This window comes from Euleptes europaea, chromosome 8 (assembly GCF_029931775.1).
Source record: "Euleptes europaea isolate rEulEur1 chromosome 8, rEulEur1.hap1, whole genome shotgun sequence".
NCBI lineage: Eukaryota > Metazoa > Chordata > Lepidosauria > Squamata > Sphaerodactylidae > Euleptes > Euleptes europaea.
In genome coordinates, this window is record NC_079319.1 from 44,535,717 (window position 1) to 44,553,929 (window position 18,213).

General features: G+C 40.1%; 1 protein-coding gene across 8 annotated transcripts in view; it reads left to right on the forward strand.

Moving 5' to 3' along the window:
* Window positions 1–18,213, forward strand: part of ST18 (ST18 C2H2C-type zinc finger transcription factor) — a 220,013-nt gene that overhangs the window by 75,305 nt on the left and 126,495 nt on the right. For 2 of the 8 annotated variants that reach the window (XM_056854241.1, XM_056854240.1), the window contains exon 2: window positions 3,252–3,302. The exons of 1 other annotated variant lie outside the window; for it this stretch is intronic. The gene's annotated coding sequence lies outside the window, so the exon portion shown is untranslated. Of the gene's footprint in view, window positions 1–1,914; window positions 2,022–3,251; window positions 3,303–18,213 lie in introns of those variants that run through there. 5 more of the 8 variants (XM_056854236.1, XM_056854237.1, XM_056854239.1 and 2 more) reach the window with 3 other exon arrangements.

The following is an 18,213-nucleotide window of genomic DNA, read 5'->3' on the forward strand; positions in this document are numbered from 1 at the left end:
GCTTCCTTCTCATTATAGTGACTTGTGTTTTAACTTTGTTTTATGTAACTTTGAAAGTCTGAAGTTATTCCTTAAATCACATTTTGGGTTCATATATCTACCAGAGTAACACAATGAAGGGCTCATGAACTGTTTAATCTTTCAGAGTGTTATATCTATCTAATCAAGGTAAACACTTCATATACAAAATCCAAATTCAGAGGTCAGAGGTCACCCAGAATCACAAAGCCAGCAAAGGCTTATCTACCTTTTTCATTTTTACTGTGCTTATAGGAAATGGTACAGTCTTTCCTTCCCTACTTCCATATTGACTGTACAAATAAGTTTTACAGAAATTAAACATGATTGTCAAATGATCTTTGTTTAACTATTGGACAAAAAGTTAAGATACCTACAACTAAGGCGTGCATTGACAAATTACTTCACATAAAAATGATTTAAGTAAGAATTCAAATTACAAAAATATTGTTCAGGGTATTCTGTCACTGCACCCATCTTATTTTTAATCTATGCTTACAATTTAGCGATAAATAAAGTTACCCAAACTTTGAGACTTGTGATTAATTGCTCTGTTTTCCTTAACTTTCCATACTTCTTAACCACATATAGCTAGGCCAATGTTACCATTGTTACTTCCAGATGGATGCACTGACTGATAAAGTTTGGACAGTAAAGCAATTATAATGCATGTCATGTTGAGCATGTGAAATGTGTGCATTTGTGAGTGTTTGTGCCTGAGACGATGATTTCATGAATGATATTTGGCTTTCCCTTTTTCCTCTGTAGCCCATAGCTCACTGTGGTGGGTTTGTTGGATTTACTATAAAGGTTCTGTTCGCACCCTGTGGGTTGGGTTAAGAATTAGGATTTATGCATTTACTTCTACTGCTGCATTGTTTATACAGCTTTGGTTTAGTTTTGATCCCTTTTTTTGCCTTTGAGGCTCTTCCACAGTGTCAGCTGCTGACTGATAGTAGGAGAACGGCCTCGTGGTGTGAATGAAAGGGACCTAGCGGTTGGTAAACAGAGATAAGGAATAAATAGAGCACAGGCAAAAGGAGATAGTTCTGTGAGAGCCCAGATTGCCGCCAGTCTGTTCAAGTGAGATGCAGTGCCTGTCCTTTTCCCAGATTAAATTAGTGTGCGAAATCTCCAGTGACCTCCTCCCCTTCTCCCCATACTCTTTAGCCAAGCTGAACAGCCTCTGCTGTAAAGTATTCATTTTATCCAGGGACAAGTTGGACAATAGAACTCTCCCTGATACTTATGGACAGCTGTCGTCATTCAGAGAGCTTTTCAGCATTTCATTTTTCATAGGAGTTAAAAGGGTTTATGCCTTGTAACTGAAGAGAGGGCAGAAATACATGGATGCCAACTCTGAGGTTGCCTGGAAAGAGCGGGAGGGAAATACACCTTTGCCAACCTGTGAAAGGCTGCTCATCTTGTTGTTTTGCTGTTAGTTAAAGGGCTTTCATTGTGATAATGTGATTACACTGAAGCATGAACTGGATGGAGGAAATAACAGGAACATGCAGGGTCTTCAAAGTTATCGTAATTATTAAAGGTCACCAGTGCAAACCTTTCTGAATGTCCTGTTCCATTCCTCACATTGGTGGTACTTAAATTTGCTGCTTCTTCCCCATGAGCAGACTCCCAAGAAATATTAAATCCTCATGAGATACCTCTGTGGTCTCATATTTTTTGTAGTGATTTACTGCAAATATATTCAGCATCTGACTGATTAAATAGACCTTCGGCAACCTTGAGGGTCACTGTGTAGAGTATGTACATAGAAAATGCATCAGCCCATTGTACCCTGGCAGCTAATGAGATTGGTCGTTAAGTAAATGACACAAAGCCTACAAAAAAAGCTTAGCAGCTCACTAGAGTATCACAGAGTGTCCCTGCACACCACACAACGACACAAACACTGGACTAACCTAGCCCACCCCTGCTTTATTCTACATCACTGCTTCCCTGATGTCAGCGCGAGAGGCAGAACAAAGGCTAAAAGGCACACGGTAAGTCAGTCTGACAATTATGCCCTAGGGAGAAAGTAGAGCAAATCTTAGCCTAACCATAGGCTTGAAAGTCTGTTTTGGACAAGTAGGTCATAATGAAGGGATTGCTTTTGTGCCCCTCCAGAACAGGGGAAATGTTTTTGGAATCAGTGCCTTTATTCTCTCTCTTGTCAACCTTACAAAAGTTTTGAATTTCTAAAGTAAAGTGGAATGGGACATTCAGTGAGTGTTATGTTGCTGTGACTTACGAGCATGATGTGGAGAAAAATGCTTTTATGTACATCTAAATACAATAACCACCAACCCAGATGACTCCTCATATTGTCAATTTCACAAGTTCTACTCTTTCTACCTTTTTGCAACACCAGAATCTTTTCAAGATACGTAATAGAAAAAACAGTGTATTCATTTCAAATTTCAATCTACTTGCCAGATGCTTATTCACTTGAATAAATGGCATGGCATTTAGAACCATGTGTACAGAAATGAAGCTTTTTATCATTTTGGATTTTCAGACAGCAGCCAGAGCATTAAATCATGGTGTCTTTTTTTCTTCATTTGTCCACTTGCTTTTGCTGAAAATAAAAGGAAAGCTGTGAGGATGTGTTGATTAACAACCATAGCTGTTGTTTTGTTTGTTTGTTTTTAAATAAAAGGGGTGGGGGTAGCTGCTATGTCTGTTTGACAGTGTATGTCTTGTTTGAATGTTTACCTTGAATTTCTGAGTTTAGTTGATCAAATCATTCCTTCCATACACGTCTCCTTTTTTTCTTTCCAGAAAAAAGGGCAACAGGAAGTGGCAAAAAAGTCCCACTGTGTATCTCAAATGTTTTCTGCATGCTTCTCTCTTTATATTCACAGAAGTGGGAGATGGAATTAAGCTGCAAGTTATAATTGTAAGAGATCTCAGATGTTGTGTTAAATTATGAACATAACATTGATAAAAGTGAGAACATTCTTTCTCTTTGATAATTGACATATAAAGATCTGATGATCTGATTTTGCAATACTGCATTACATTATTTTCCCTTTATGATTTGGAAGTTATTAGATTTTGGGAAACACAGTACTTGTTAATGTGATTTTTAAATGTATGTTTGTATAATCAGATTGCTTAACTAAACTTCTCCTACTCCACTGAGGTCAACTCAGAAAACCTCACTGAAAACATGTTTGTTTTAGAGAGAAGTGAGAAAAGTTACTCCCAACTTCATGTGTTTAACATTGCAGCACAAAACTGTAATCCAGACCATAATGAAGTCAACAGGAACTTTGACATAGGTAAGAGGGAAAGAAAAACTAGTATTTGCATATGGCATTTACATTAGATGAACTTCTATTGGTCTCAAAGAGTATATGTTCTCTCTAGGATGTCAATCGTTAGCAATGTTAAAAGCAGGATTAGTAATTTGTATGTGAAAAGTACCAGGTTATTCTACACCTGTACTTTACACCTCCAATTTCTCCTGCTTGGACAGTTAAGTGAGAAAAGTGTGAACAAGCTCAAGTCAGTAGTGATGATTTTACCATATGTTCTTAATTGTTTGTATCACAGTAACATGATACACGTTTGTTTAATTCAATAAAGTAGCATACAATATGACTATTTGTTGTTACCACAACAAAAATCCAGCCTTCAGTAAAGTAATTGAATGTATCTAGGACGCCATCTTTAATTCAGCAGAGAGCATGAAGTTTCAGCTAGAACTTTGGAATCTTATAATTTGCATTAAATGCCTTTGCAAGTTTGAATGCCTACTTACAGGTATAATTCATTGGAGATATACTAAGCATCATCAAGTGGTTATTACAGCATTGCATTTGCACCTTTGACAGTTATCATGAAAGTGATTATGTGTGCATACCCATCCGTTGTCCAACCATGCAGATAGCTATATGTTGGTTGTTCTTGGTGAAATAAAAGTGCAAGCTATCACACTGCAACAAGAAAAAAACATGCAGTATAACAATGTTACTGTAGAAATGCCTGTCAGACTTTGATTGGATGGGGGGGTTACATTCCCCCCCCCCAAGTGTGTACATAGCCCAAAGTCAGACAGGCACAGTCTACTCCTTCATGAGTAAGAACTGCCAACATTTAATCATCTTATATCTGGGACAAAGCATGCCACTCTAAAAATACGATGGCAAAAAGAAACCCCTTTTTAGCCAAGCAGCCCAATTGTACCAGCTGACATCAGTATATTGAATTCTGTGTGACCTTGCATATTTATTTGACTATTTCTAACTCAGGGTTTTCCATATTTTAATTTCAGAAGCCAAAGGTTGCCAAATACTTCGTACATGTTCCTAGAATAACCTTTTACAAATGAATTGTAGGCACCCGTCTCCGAAGCTAAAGCTTGCTATCACTGCAATTCTCAACAGAGTTAAGCTTTCTAAATCCCTCGCAGTCAGTGGTCTTAGAAGATGTAATTCTGTTTAGGATTGCACTGTACCCATGTATTAGCACATAGTATCACACATATTCCATTCAGTGAGTTGAAATCAAAATCTCTGTGCAGGTATCTGATTGAGTAGATAGAGAATAGCTGTGCGTACTGAGGTTCCCACCTTTTTACATGTAAAATTCATGTATGCAGATTACTGTGAACTTCAAAAATGTAAAAAAGTAGCATTCTGAGTTTTAAGAGTATAATCACTTGAACTAAACTTCAACTATAGAGTATTTTGCTGTCTGCAGAACATAATCTTTAAGACAAAACTAGATTTATAGTTACATCAAAGGTTTATCATTCAAAGTGGACCTTTTACCAATATTCCCATTACAAACTGTTGCTTTCCAATAGGTAGTACTGTCTGGAAATCAGAGAACTTGCATATCCTGAGAAAAATGCTGACTGCGGTACACATGCTTAAGTGTCCTCTAGTAAACAAAATAATTACAAATGTATATTTCTATAAGTTTCTCGGATCACAGATATACTTGCATAACTTATTTTCATGAATGATCACACAGCAGATTTGTAGTTGTGTAATAATTTTTCGCTGAGTATTTACAAAGGGTTTGTATCTAAAATGAAATGTCTCTGAAAGTTAATAATTTCTCCAAAGCTGCCTAGAGTTATTTTTTTTAATCTTTTCTGTAATGGGAAACTTGTTCCTATAATATAATATTGTATTAAAATGTACAAACACAGACCATAGTTTTCAGGATGTATGTAGTGCATCTGCATTGTTGATACCAAAGCCACCGTTATGGGCCATCAGGTCAATAATCCTTGTACTAAAACGGATTTACGTGATACAGAGTAGTGGCTCTGTTGACTCTCAAGTAAAAACATCCACAGTGTAGAAATAATCAAATGCTCTTCTGCCTTACCTGCAGCTGATTCTCAAAAACTGTATCTCTTTCTTGTTGCTAACCAGTATTTACAATGTCCAGTATAATCAAACATTTAAATGAGATTTTATCTCTTAAAATCTTTTTTTCCACAATTCTTGTCCGTTAATTATAACGTAAACCAATTTGCAAATAAAATTTTATAAATATACTTTGTGCTTACAAGAATAGCTACGCTACTTAAATGTATTCTTCTGTGTTTGTGTCTTGTGGCCTGATTCAAAATGTGTTTACTCAGAAGTAAGCTCCAGTGAACTACCCATGGGGCTTACTCTCAAGTACCTGTGCATAGAAGGGCAGCCGCAAAGCCCCATTGTATGCATGTTTACTTAGAAGTAAATCCTGCTGTAAAGGAAGTACAGCTTTAGGGTGCAATACTAAGAACACTTCCCTGGGAGTGAGCCCCATTAAATAAAGGGGATAGTACACCTGAGTAGAGTTGTTTAAATTGTGTATACTGTGTGTCTAATTAGTTAATATTTTAACATTTTTAATCTAACATATAAATATGTGTGCATAAACTCTTGTTACCAATCCAAGTTTTGTATTAACTTTAATAACAAAGTAATACCAGAAATCAATATTTATATTTTCACCCAGTGTAGATAGTCAATTAATATATTGCGCCAAAAAAAAGTTTTATTTTAGTGAAACAAACCCCCCTTGTTTTTGAACACAGAAACAGACTTATCAATGTAGATAGCAAACTATGCAAACTTTACTGGATGTAATTTTAGAACTAGTGATCAGGGATTTGTTTGTTTCTTTTGCCTGACAGCGTAAATGTTGCACAAATCATGTTTTTTACCACATTAGAAAACAAAGTTTGTAAAGTAGTCCTGTGTCTGTTCTTAACTGGAATGTAAGCGCAGTCCACATTTGTCAAAAGAGCCCTCACTGCGCAACAGAAAAATGCAGGGTCTTTACGTTTATGGTCAACTTGTTTGAACAGAGCTTTATCTTCTCTGAATGTGGACTAGCACTGCCTGCAAAAAAGGGTTAAAGAAAATGCATTCTGTTGCATCTGCTTATTAAATCCCTTACTTTAGTAGAAATTCAAATTTTGTAAGATTATTCGTTTTATTGATGCATATAATTATAATCACAAGCCATCTGCTGATTTGGCAGGCATGGTTAAAATCTCTAACTCTCATAACCTTTCAAGTACAGTGCCCTTGGGACTCTATTTCACTTTTATATTTTGGAAAACATGTATGAACAAACAAGAGAGGTCATCTGCTGAAAGTCAGACCTGTAAACATCTCTCAGTATTAGAGATCCTGGGGTTAAGAGTAAAGAAAGTATTTTTCCCTGATTGATTTTTTTTAAATTCTGACTTCAGGAGCAGATTATTTTTTTCATGCAATTGGGGAATTTGAATTTTTCCTAGGGATTAAAGCTTTGTCCTCTCACTGCTGAGACTCAGGTTCCATGTCTAAACTAAAAGAACAAATATTGCTCAGCTGGATTGTCACAGGTGAATGGAACACATTTGACCTTGCCTGTAGCAGGAGCACATTTTATTTGGAGAGCTGGGCTCCCCACTTGGAATCGTACCTCTGCCATGAATTCACTAGGTGGATCTAAGCAAGCCACTCTTTTTCGACTCCAGCCTCTAATGTGCCATATGGAAATAATAATCCTGCACTACCTTAGAGGGTTCTTGTTACAACAAGATAATGCATGTGAAGCATTCTGAGCATTTAAAAGTGCTCTATAAATGCTAAATATTATTGTTATTTTTTTGCGGTAGTTCTCCTGAAAACTTTCTCAGACTTCCAGAAACAGCATTTCTGTTTTTAATATGGGACAACTGGTTATATGCTTTGCACGCGTTGTCTTTTACCAAGAAAATCCAGAGCTCATCTAATTATAAGGATGAGAAACAGCAATACACAGAATGGATCACCTTTTATTTTGGTCTGCCTTTTAGAAAGAGTTCACTATATGCGCATTTGTATCCGGCTGGCATTTGCCAGGTGTCATACACTCAGGCTTGAAAGAGAGTTTTTGAATGATCATACTTTAATGATACTGAAATGATTTGATTTTATCAGACTATGCTGGCACAAAGGACAGTCTGATAAAAGGAGAACACTGAGGTATGGGCAAGGAAATAAGGTACAGCTGAAGACTGCAGGTGTAAAACTTGCTGTCCATTCAAAGTATCAAGGGAATGCTCCAAATTCCAGATGGCTAAAATCAGCCATAATGTTTGGGATGCCATAATGTAGTCCCAAATTGTTATATTTCTTAATGTATCATAATAAGCCAAAAGTTTGCCTTCTGTTTAATTAATGTAATTAATTTATTTATATAAAGGAATACATACAGCATGAGTGTTACTTTGCACCTTTTGGGAAGTTGGATTCTCACACCACATCCCCTTTTGTAGGGAAACAGGAGGCGAATGCACGTTTGAATGTTTCTGTACAGCTCAAACTAGGAAACCAGGCTGAAAGTAGCTCTGGTTTATTTCACAACCAATTAAGTATGACATCTGTTGAAACTCAGGAAACCAAATCTCCCTCCTCCCTTTTCAGAAAGTCATTTGAACTGCTCGCCTTTCACTTGGAAAACATGAAGGATCATTTTAGAAATCAAGAAGATGTGGGAAGTAAATGGAAACGAATCCCGATGACCCGATTTGTGCAGATGTGTTTGTTGAGGATGCAATGCTAAACAACTAGGCACAGAAAGATAATGACTGAAATGCATATCTTCATCACCTATGCAAATACTTATTTGTGGATGGCTTATGGACAGCTGACCTATAGGGACATACTGGTTGCATGAGCAACCAGTCATCTGAAGTGCCGGCCCATTGTGAGAATTTTACCATGGGTTGGATCTAAAAAACCTGTCAATAGAGCTTTTTTGACAATGCATCATTTCAATTTCCTCTTTCCTGCTCTGCCTCCCGAAAAATCTGCTCCTGAGGGTCAGTTAGAAATGGCATGAGATGCAGTGCACACATCTGTAATGAGAAGGTTACATTGGCTGAAATCTCCTCCCTTGAATAAGGGAAAGTACTCTTCCTATAATTTTAGTTGAGAGTGGAGACAGGCTTCATATTTTTTCACCATAGGGCAGGATGTCATAGGCTGTAAGTTTTAACCTCCCCACTGTTTTGTAATTGAATAGCTTAGTCCAACCTATGTATGCAGGAAATTTTGCTATTTATCCTTTATAGAACAGTTAGTATTCAGTGTGCTCTACCATCTTTCATGCAGATCTAAAGCTCCAGGAAAGCTCCAAAATGCACATGGAACTTCCACATAGCCACAGCTTGAGAATATACTGCTTTCTGATGTGGTTGATGTGGGAAAGGCTGATTTACTATCCTAAGCCTTCCACTGCACATTCTGAAAGTTTCATAAAAGCTTTACTTCTTCTCCTGGCCAGTGACTTAAGGGACAGTTTCTTGGTTCCTCTTAGTTTTGCTCACAGAGAAGAAAGACCATACCATACTGAAATCAACTCTATTGTAAATGCTGTTGGACCACCTTGTCACTCCCAAGTGAGGAAACACTTAGGCAAAACATTTTCATATTTATCCTAATACTGGTGATGGGAGTATTTTATCCTTTGTTGTTGCTGGGACTGATAGGTATGGTGGTACGGGTTGAATTGTACGCCATTGGTGTTGACTTTGATGCAAATTTGAGAAGGAGCATTCTGAGAGGATTTAAACCTTTAAAATCACTAGTAAAATTACTGCATGGACACACATAAGATGGAAATGGCATGTTAACTCCCAGCTGTTCCAGAACAATGCAAGAAGAAGCTTCATTTGGTACAGAATACAGCTGCTCATATACTAACTAAACCATGATGGAAGTGTGATCATATCACGCTAATTTTATGCTGTTGGCTGCCTATTGTCTTTTTGGTCAACCTCAAGATGGTGGTTCTTACATATAAAGCCGTACATGTCCTGGGGCCCACATACCTGAAGGACCGACCCTCTCACCTGCCATCAATTCCTGTGCTAATTTATATCCTATCAGGGTTTAAGTTCTTCATCCCTGAAATCCATGAGATCTACCACAGCTTTAATGTGTTTCTTTTTGGCCTGGTGCCTATTCTTTGGAGTAAACTCCCAGAGTCCCCATTTTTCACAATTCTGGAGACATTAAAAAGCCTTCTTGTTCAAAGAGGCTTTTGAGGACAACTGAACTGATGATTGTGTAACTGAGTACGTGCAATGGATTTGGGGCCTTTTTTGTCTTTTAGTATTTAATAACATCTTAATATGTTTGTGTGATATAGTTAACATCTTCACTTGTAATTGCCTGGAGCCACCATTTGATGGTCAGGAAGGCAGAGTATAAAAATTTAAGTAACTAAAATGCGTATTTTTAGAAGTGCTTTAATTTGTGGACAACCTCAAATCCTATTGGACTCCTTATGGGACTCCTGTCTGTGGAACTAATATGCTCAACAGAAAAATATTAACGATGTGATGAAATGGTGACTTCAGACATTTCCAAGATTCTTTTATCTGTGGCTATTTGGCATGATTTACTGTCATGCTACCCTGTGAAAAAATGTTTTTTTAAAGCCTTAACATTTTTTACCTTGCCTCTTTATTTGTAAATCTAGAGTTTAAGATGCATATAGTATGGGGAGGGGCCATGGCTCAGTGGTAGAGCATCTGCTTGGCATGCAGAAGGTCCCAGGTTCAATTCCCAGCATCTCCAGTTAAAGGGCATAGGCAGGTAGATGATGTGAAAGACCCCTGCCTGAGACCCTGGAGAGCCGCTGCTGCTCTGAGTAGACAATACTGGCCTTGATGGACCAAGGGTCTGATTCAGTATAAGGCAGCTTCATGTGTGTATTGTTTAAGGAGAGCTTGAATAACTGTATTTTATCAGATTTTATAATGTTCCCAGAGTAATCTTGTTTTCAACTCACATTTTCCTTTAGATTCTCCTTTCTGTAGTGTTACCAATATTTCCTCCCTTTCTTTCACCCCTTCAGCTCTTTTGAGATATGTCTTATTGCTGCTTCATTCACACATGAAGTTCACACTACCGTTTAAACATATAGATTTGGATCCCATCAATACATTCCACAAGAAGGGGTGCCTTCATCTAGCACATGGACCCTTCCACTGTTGCAAACTCTTCTGTTGGGGAAGGCTTTCTTGTGCTGGGGCAGTCTCCTTTCTCCTAAGGAAAACATCACCTCTAGATCTGCAGCCCCAGCCTATAATTTAAAAACCACTGAGGATTTGCATTTTATAAGCTGAAAATGGTTGCTTCAGAAGCACTGCTTTTGGAATTGAAGCCCATGATGCAAAAATGAAGGCTTTTCCGAATGTGTATATATCTGATTTGTCATTCACGCTGTGATCCCTTGTGTAAACCTCCAGTAGCCAGATTTATATCAAGACTCCTACATGATTATAAGCAATTGACACTTCTGTAGGAATATCCAAATCTTGTTGATGTCATCAACTGCTTTTTAGATACAAACATTTATACTTCATTTGTAATCCTGACAGTAACAGACTTGTAAAACCTGAAGGCAGTTCAGATTCTGGAGTTAGTATAAGGGGTTTCTGGAGGCCAGAGGGCTTGATGTTTTCATATTTCCCCACATCCTTCCCGCCTCGGTAGGCCAGAGCCCAACCTGTAGCTCAGCCTGTATCCACAGCCATGACTACGCTCACTAACCATCTAGAAATTCCATTCCTCTTCCCCCACTCCCAGTTATTTCATGGTAATGTGATTTGAACTTATACACATGACACTAACCTCTATTGACTTCTTTTTGCACATTTATCTTACTGACGAACTCAGATAGACCTGCTATCTATCAATCATCTTAAATGTCCCATTCATGTTCTTTGTCTGTGCAGCAATTGGTTTCTCTGATTTCTGCCGTTAAGACACATCAAAACCCAGGCTGAAAATGGCCCAAGATGTGGTATTTTTAACCTCATCATAATCTTTGTGCCACTGGTGTTCGGGAGATTACTGGGACCCATACTAAACTGTGCTAAATGACAAGCTGCCTCCAAAAATGGCAGCCACATATGTAATTACCCTCCCACACTGCTCTTCCATAATATCTAGTAGAACTTACCTAAAACTTCCCATCACAGAATTTGTGTTTACCCATCCCACCAGTGACAGCCAATGTTATGGCGCAGGAAGCAAGAAAATGCAGAACACTGTGATGGCAGGGCACAGGTATGTCCTTTTAGATGCACAGTTGCCATGTCTTTAGAGTGATATTTGGTTTTGGCATTCAGATGTGCCGAGCAGCTACAAAGCCATACTTCATTAGGCAGTGCTGAATCACTTCCTTACATGGCCTTTAACAAGGTGCATAGTAATAGTAGGATGAGCAGGGTCCTCCACGGATCTTGTGCTTTGCAGTCTGATGCCAATTGCTTCATCTAGATGTCATATGCAAACTGCAATATCGAGGGTTAATCAATCAAGGGTTTGTTTGCCCTGGCAATTTACCACAGGTTTGCCATGGTACTGCTACTACAGCTATACAGTCCTGTTTTGAGCATCCTGTTACCCACAGCAGTGGAAGCCACAAGCAGGTACAAAGGCTCTTCCCACTGTTGGCTCCCAACCAGGGCTACAGTCAGAGTGGGGCCAATACCCTTCATAGTGCATTAATTCACCCACCTAGCAATTTTTTTAAAAATAGGCTTTTACATTTGTGACATTACAGCATCTACTTAAAAAACGAGAACTCGTTTTTCAGATAGGAACACACTTGATAAAACACGATGGGTAGCCGTGTTAGTCTGTCACTAGCGGTAAAAAAGAGCAAGAGTCCAGTAGAACCTTAAAGACTAATTTTTTTTTTGTTAAGCTCATACCCAGCCAGAAATTTTGTTAGTCTTTAAGGTGCTACTGGACTCTTGCTCTTTTCTAATCCCTGATAAAAAAAACAGTGTCAGCAGGTTTCCCCTCCCCAAAGTAGTTGTGCCCCAGATTCCACATAATTGAGCTGCCCAGTTCTGCCTGTCCAAGATCATCCTGGCTCAGGACAGACTTTTCAAGAACACGATTAGAGTTGTAAAAAAATTCAGAAATTCCAAAGCTAAGGGAAGGCATTGTTTTAAAAAAAACAACAGCAATTTTAGAAAGAATGAAATATATGCAATACTCACTTTCTCAACTAATACAAACCCATGTTTCTGTTTTAACAAGATGCATCACATATAAAATGATATCAATGGGAATATTTATTGAATTAAAAAGTATAAATGCCTTCCTTTTCTACAAGCAAAATTGCAAAGGTGCTAAACCAAGTGAGAGCTGCAAACTACTGCAACCTATGCTGTTTTAACACATTTCACTATTCAAAAGGGGGGGTTCAGTGCTCTGGAGGAAATGGCAGTTTTGGAGGGCAGACTCTATGGCATCACATCCCCACTGTGCTCACTCACATGAACACATGAAGCTGCCTTTTATTGAATCAGACCTTTGATCCATCAAAGTCAGCATTGTCTACTCAGACCGGCAGCAGCTCTCCAGGGTCTCAGGCAGAGGTCTTTCGCATCACCTACTTGCCTAGTCCCTTTAACTGGAGATGCCGGGGATTGAACCTGGGACCTTCTGCATGCCACGCAGATGCTCTACCTCTGAGCCACTCCCCTCCCTGATCTCCACCCTCCCCAAGCACTAACCCCAAATCTCCCAAAATATCTCAAGCCAGAGCTGGCAACTCGGTGTCATGTGATGCTGTGTCCTCTGACATCAAGCGGCTTTGCCATTGACCAGCAGCACAAGAGGTGCTGTTTCAGGTCCCAAGGCACCCTTTACCCCCAAGGAAGCTTATAGTCTCTGGCCCTGCCTGCCTAGTCCTTTCCTTTCTCCTGTTAGCTACTTCATGGCTAGCTAAGGAGTCAAAAGAAAACAGTGTATAAAGGAAGCCTGTGCTTAATTATCCATGTGGCAAACCTGGAAGGTTTACCAAATCTTTAATGGACTACCATACATGACTAGTAAAGTGTGCTTGGTGGGCTTCAAGTTGTTTGAGCTTGTGAAAGACACATGAGTGCTACTAGAAAATTAGTTTCTTGCTAACCATGACAGTGCCTCACTAGCTTCTTCTGCATCAGCTGCAGAATTGCTTTAAGCAATTGACTCCTAGGTTTGACTCAATAAAAGGCATTATATCATTGAATGAATCTTTAGAAGTTGTCAGTTGTTACTCTATTTGATTTCTGTGTCTTAAAATACCAAGGGATAAACCAGAGTTTAAGCATGGGTATACTTTACTGGGATGTGGACTGACACCATGATATGGTCTATTTATATCATTTCAGAAATAAAATAGACATTTTTCTTTCACGACTCATGTATGGGGTGGGATCATGGAGCTGTGTCACAAGCCGAAAAATGTTGGATATATCTGGATGTATCTCCTGATATTTATTAAATAATAACTTTTTGTTCTAGATAGTCCTGCCTAATGCATCTTTGAAAAAGTAAATACAGTTCTTTTGGGGATGAGTGCTGATGTAGATAAACCTACTATTAGTTGTGCTACAGGTTATCCAACTGGACAATCACGAACATCTGTAGATCCTGTATTGTGTCAAAAAAGTGATCAAAAATGGAAGAGAATGAACTTTTAACACACCTGAGTTGAGAACAGCATCGAGCATAGCTGGGTAGGAAAGAGGAGAAGTATGCGATCTATATCAAGAGGCAAAATGAAGCAGAAAAAAATCAGTGGCTACAAATTCAAAGAGCAGGACAAGCACTGCAGCTGTTAGGTTACTGGGAAAGAAGAAAAGCTGGCAATGGATCTGTGTGTCTTACAAGCTACATTTTGGTATGTGATTTATACAGCCATAGGCATGTTGGCCTTTTTTTTTTTTTTTTGCCTTAATACAGGTCTACAGAACTCTTGGAAGCCAATAAGGCAAAGGAAACCAATCTGCTGCATTTAATTGGGTGGCTCACAAGTTGCAGAAGTTTTAGTTGTTTATCAGAACACTTTCCCGTAGGCTTCATTGCTTTCTTATTGAATTTGGCAATTCAGAGTGAAGTTTGCAAAGTGCTGGGAACTCACTGAAGGTTTTATCTGAAAATTGGGGAAGGTGAAGCAAAAATTGGTCTGTGAAATATAGTGTGATTTGAATCCTTTCTGCTTGTGCCCTTGTTCCTCTGTTGTAGAGGCTGTCCTTTGTCACAGACCATGTTCCTCTAGCACTCGGCACTTCTTGGCTCATTGAAGGACATTAGTCTGGCATGAACGGAAGTGGAATGCCAGATGAATGCACCCTGCAGTGGAGGACTGCTTCTGCAATAGCAAAGGGTGCTGCTCAAGCAGAAACAAGGCTTAGTATCCAAGGCTGTCTTTTTAGTGATGGATGTCATTATATCCATTTTTCTGTATGACTTACAAGACTTTCTTCTTCATGCTCATATTTTGTGTTGAGCATTAAGCTTCTGGGAGTGATTTTAGTTTTTTGTATTTTGAAGAATACATTGGATTTCTGATCATTTCCTTGGTTTCTAAAATGTTGTTGCTTGTCATGAATAATGTACCTTTTCACCTTATGTTTTATCCACAAACTCCTTCTGGTTGTTTCCATCTCTGATGCTGCGTGAGCTCCTTCTGGAGGATGATCACCCTGAGCTTGACTCAGGCTGGGTGGCAAACGTCTGAACTAAAAAAATTAAAACATTATGAGTATCAGATAAAGAGGGGCAGATGGCAACTGAAATATTTCTCTGTACCTATTAGGCTTACCAGGTGCCATGGCTCTATCGGTGGGAGCCTTCCTATATCGCAAAGTGCGCGCGTGCGCCTGGCGTGATGCACCCGCACATCTGGTGCGACACGCGCATGTCCCACACGACATACCTACGTCACTTCTGGGTTTACTTGGAAGCGACATGGACACTCTATCAATCTCTGATGAAACTCTATGGTTCCATAGAGTTTTGGCGGAGGTTGCTAGAGCGTCTACATGGGTGTCTCGTGTGCGGCCGTGCACAAGTTGCCCGCTGGCCCTCAGCTGCTCGACGGGCAGCCCGGTGGATTGGCGGGAATTTACCCACCACCACTGGACAGTTGGCAAACCTATCCAGACTGCAAAGGGGTTTCTCAGATAATGGCTTCTGCTTAAACCTGGTCTTGGACTTTGGCAGAAAGAGTAAAGGACAGAATTTCAAAGCTGGAATAAGGTTCCTTCATACCCACACTATTCTTATTGATATACGGAGGGCAGAACTGGGGATATAGGCCTAACAGAAGAGGAAGTTTTCATTACGTATGCAGGGTCCAAGCCATTTGGGGCTTTACACCTTCGACTGCACTTAAAAGGTAATAAAAACTACAAAATTATTTCCCAGAGTATCTTTGCAAGAACCATTTGACCTAACAGCCTAATCTCAACTGAACTTCATTACTTCCATTGCCATCCCCTCTCTATTCTTGTTCCTCATTCTCAAACTTTCACTTATCCCCCCCCCCCAAATCTGGATGAATGTGTCTGCTCTTTGGATTCTTGTGTTCTGTACAGTATATAGTATTCTACTGGTTAGGGCTGTCGATTCGGTTCGGCCCAAACCGAAAAACAGACGAATTTCCCTCAATTCGGCGGTTTTTCAGTTCTGATTGAACCAAACTCAAAAAAGGGCGAAAAACGGGGAGCTGAATTTGGCAAGTGCGGGGTGTTCCCGAATAAATTCGGCAAATTTGGGCCCTTTAAACAGATCTGTGCCTCCCGGCTGGGAGGCACAGATCTATTCCAAGCTCCCCCACGCGCCTTCAGGGGAGTCCCCTGACGGCGCGCGGGGGGCCCTTTAAATAGACTTGTGCCTCCCGGCCGGGAGGCACAGATCTATTCCAAGCCCCCCCGCGCGCGTTCAGGGGACGCGGAGGCGCAGATCTATTCCACACACACCGCTCGCCTTCAGGGGAGTCCCCTGAAGGCGAGCGGGGGCCCTTTAAATAGATCTGCGCCTCCCAGCCGAGAGAATGCCCTAGGAATGCATCCCAGGACACCAACACGGGTTTTGACGGCGTTTGGATGCCGGTGGAAGGCCCCGTCAGAGTCCTGGGGCGGGCGCTGCCATGGCAGCGACCGGCGACTGGCATCTGAGCCTTCCCGCTGGCGTTCAGGCCACTAACACTGGTGTGAGTTGCCTGGATGCCGGCACAGGGGGCCCAGACACCATCACATCACCTTCCTGGCCTCCTATTGGCTTTCGTCCTCAGAGCTCAGGAATGTGCTGTTAAGTGTGTAGGTAGGTTTCTGTAGGAGGATACTGTCAGAGGCTGCCTGACAACAGATTCAGACTCTGACGGATACACTCTTTGAGATGTTCTGGTCCCAAATCAAATGATTACTTATGAGGATATAGATAAGGTTCTTGGGAAGGCCATGTCATGATATATATGATCATGTCCCTTTTTGGCCTATTCTAGTGAGCTTGTTGAGGATGATGAATGCCTCATTCCCTGAGGGGAATGCCTCATTCCTCTATGATAGTCAGACATCAGATTTCCATCCCCCACTCATCCCAAAGACCCACCATCTCTCAAACTTGCTAAATTATGTAATTTGGCACTTTTAGAAATGATGCTTAAGTAGGTGGTAACTGGGTAGCTCTGAATTCTCTTGGATAAAACTGATGGTATGGATCTTTACAAAGTTTGGGGATGGACTGCCTAGAGCACCTTGGTTGGTGACTTATGCTGGGAGAAACACAGAGGATTATTGCCCCTCTTATACTTTTTTTCTAGCTGTAACTCTATTTAGGATTGCTTGGGTAGTGTGCTTACTCTAGGATTATGGAATTCCTTTCCCAGAGCATCAGAAAGCATGCACTCCTGTCATTGTTCACATGAAAGTGAAAACATGCATGTTGATGTGCACTGTTGAGAAACAAATGTTAGGTCTTTTTTATGCTCAACGTTTTCTGGTGTAGCTGCTATTGTTCTTATCATCACTATTTTAATGGTTTTTAACTGCTTTATTTATGTACGCCACCTTGGGAACCATCAGTTGAAAATCGGAGCAGAAATATAATGACAAGGAAAATTCTGGCTGTTTGTTCACAGCAGTTCAAAGGATTTGTTTAGTTTATTAGTTTAGCTTATATGATTTTTACCCTGCCTTTTCACAAGAGGGTTGTGCATCTTTTCTTATTTTTACTGATGTATGTTTTATTTCCTTAACCGTTTTCACATTTAAACTACAGAAGTATAACTGTTTTAAGAATAGCTCAAACTTCTGAAAATCTGTGACACTGTACAGCCACAATTTTCCAAAACGGCATTTTCACTATTTCTTGAGATACCTCCAAAAGGTAGCATAAGTTTTGTTAAAGTTATTTACTGTTCCAATGATCTTCATGCCATAGAACTGGTTTAGATGTACCTCAGGGCCACTGCATTTCCTCAGTGTGACAGTAAGGCTAGGGATGCTCATACCCACCAGTAGGGCTGTTGAATTTTAAAAAATTCGGTATAATTTGGATTCGGCCGGATTCGGCCCGTTTAGATTTGGGATGTGCCGAAGTCCGAACTCCCCTACTTCGGATCCGTTCAATTCGACGGGAATTCAAAGTTCGGGGAAAAAATTCGGCCGAATAAAGCCATCAAAAACACAATTGCTCCTTTCCGCGGCTCTGGGGGGGCATTTTTGGGGTTAAAGGTCCCAAACTTTCAGCAGAGCTTCAAAGGACGTTTATTGAAAGACTCCCCAAGTTTTGTAAAGATTGGGTCAGAGGGGGCTGAGATATGGGCCCTGAAAGGGGTCCCCCCACCCTTAATGTGCATCTCTCAGCAGAGCTTGCCGCCCGCGCACAAAGCTCCCAGCCCCGACAA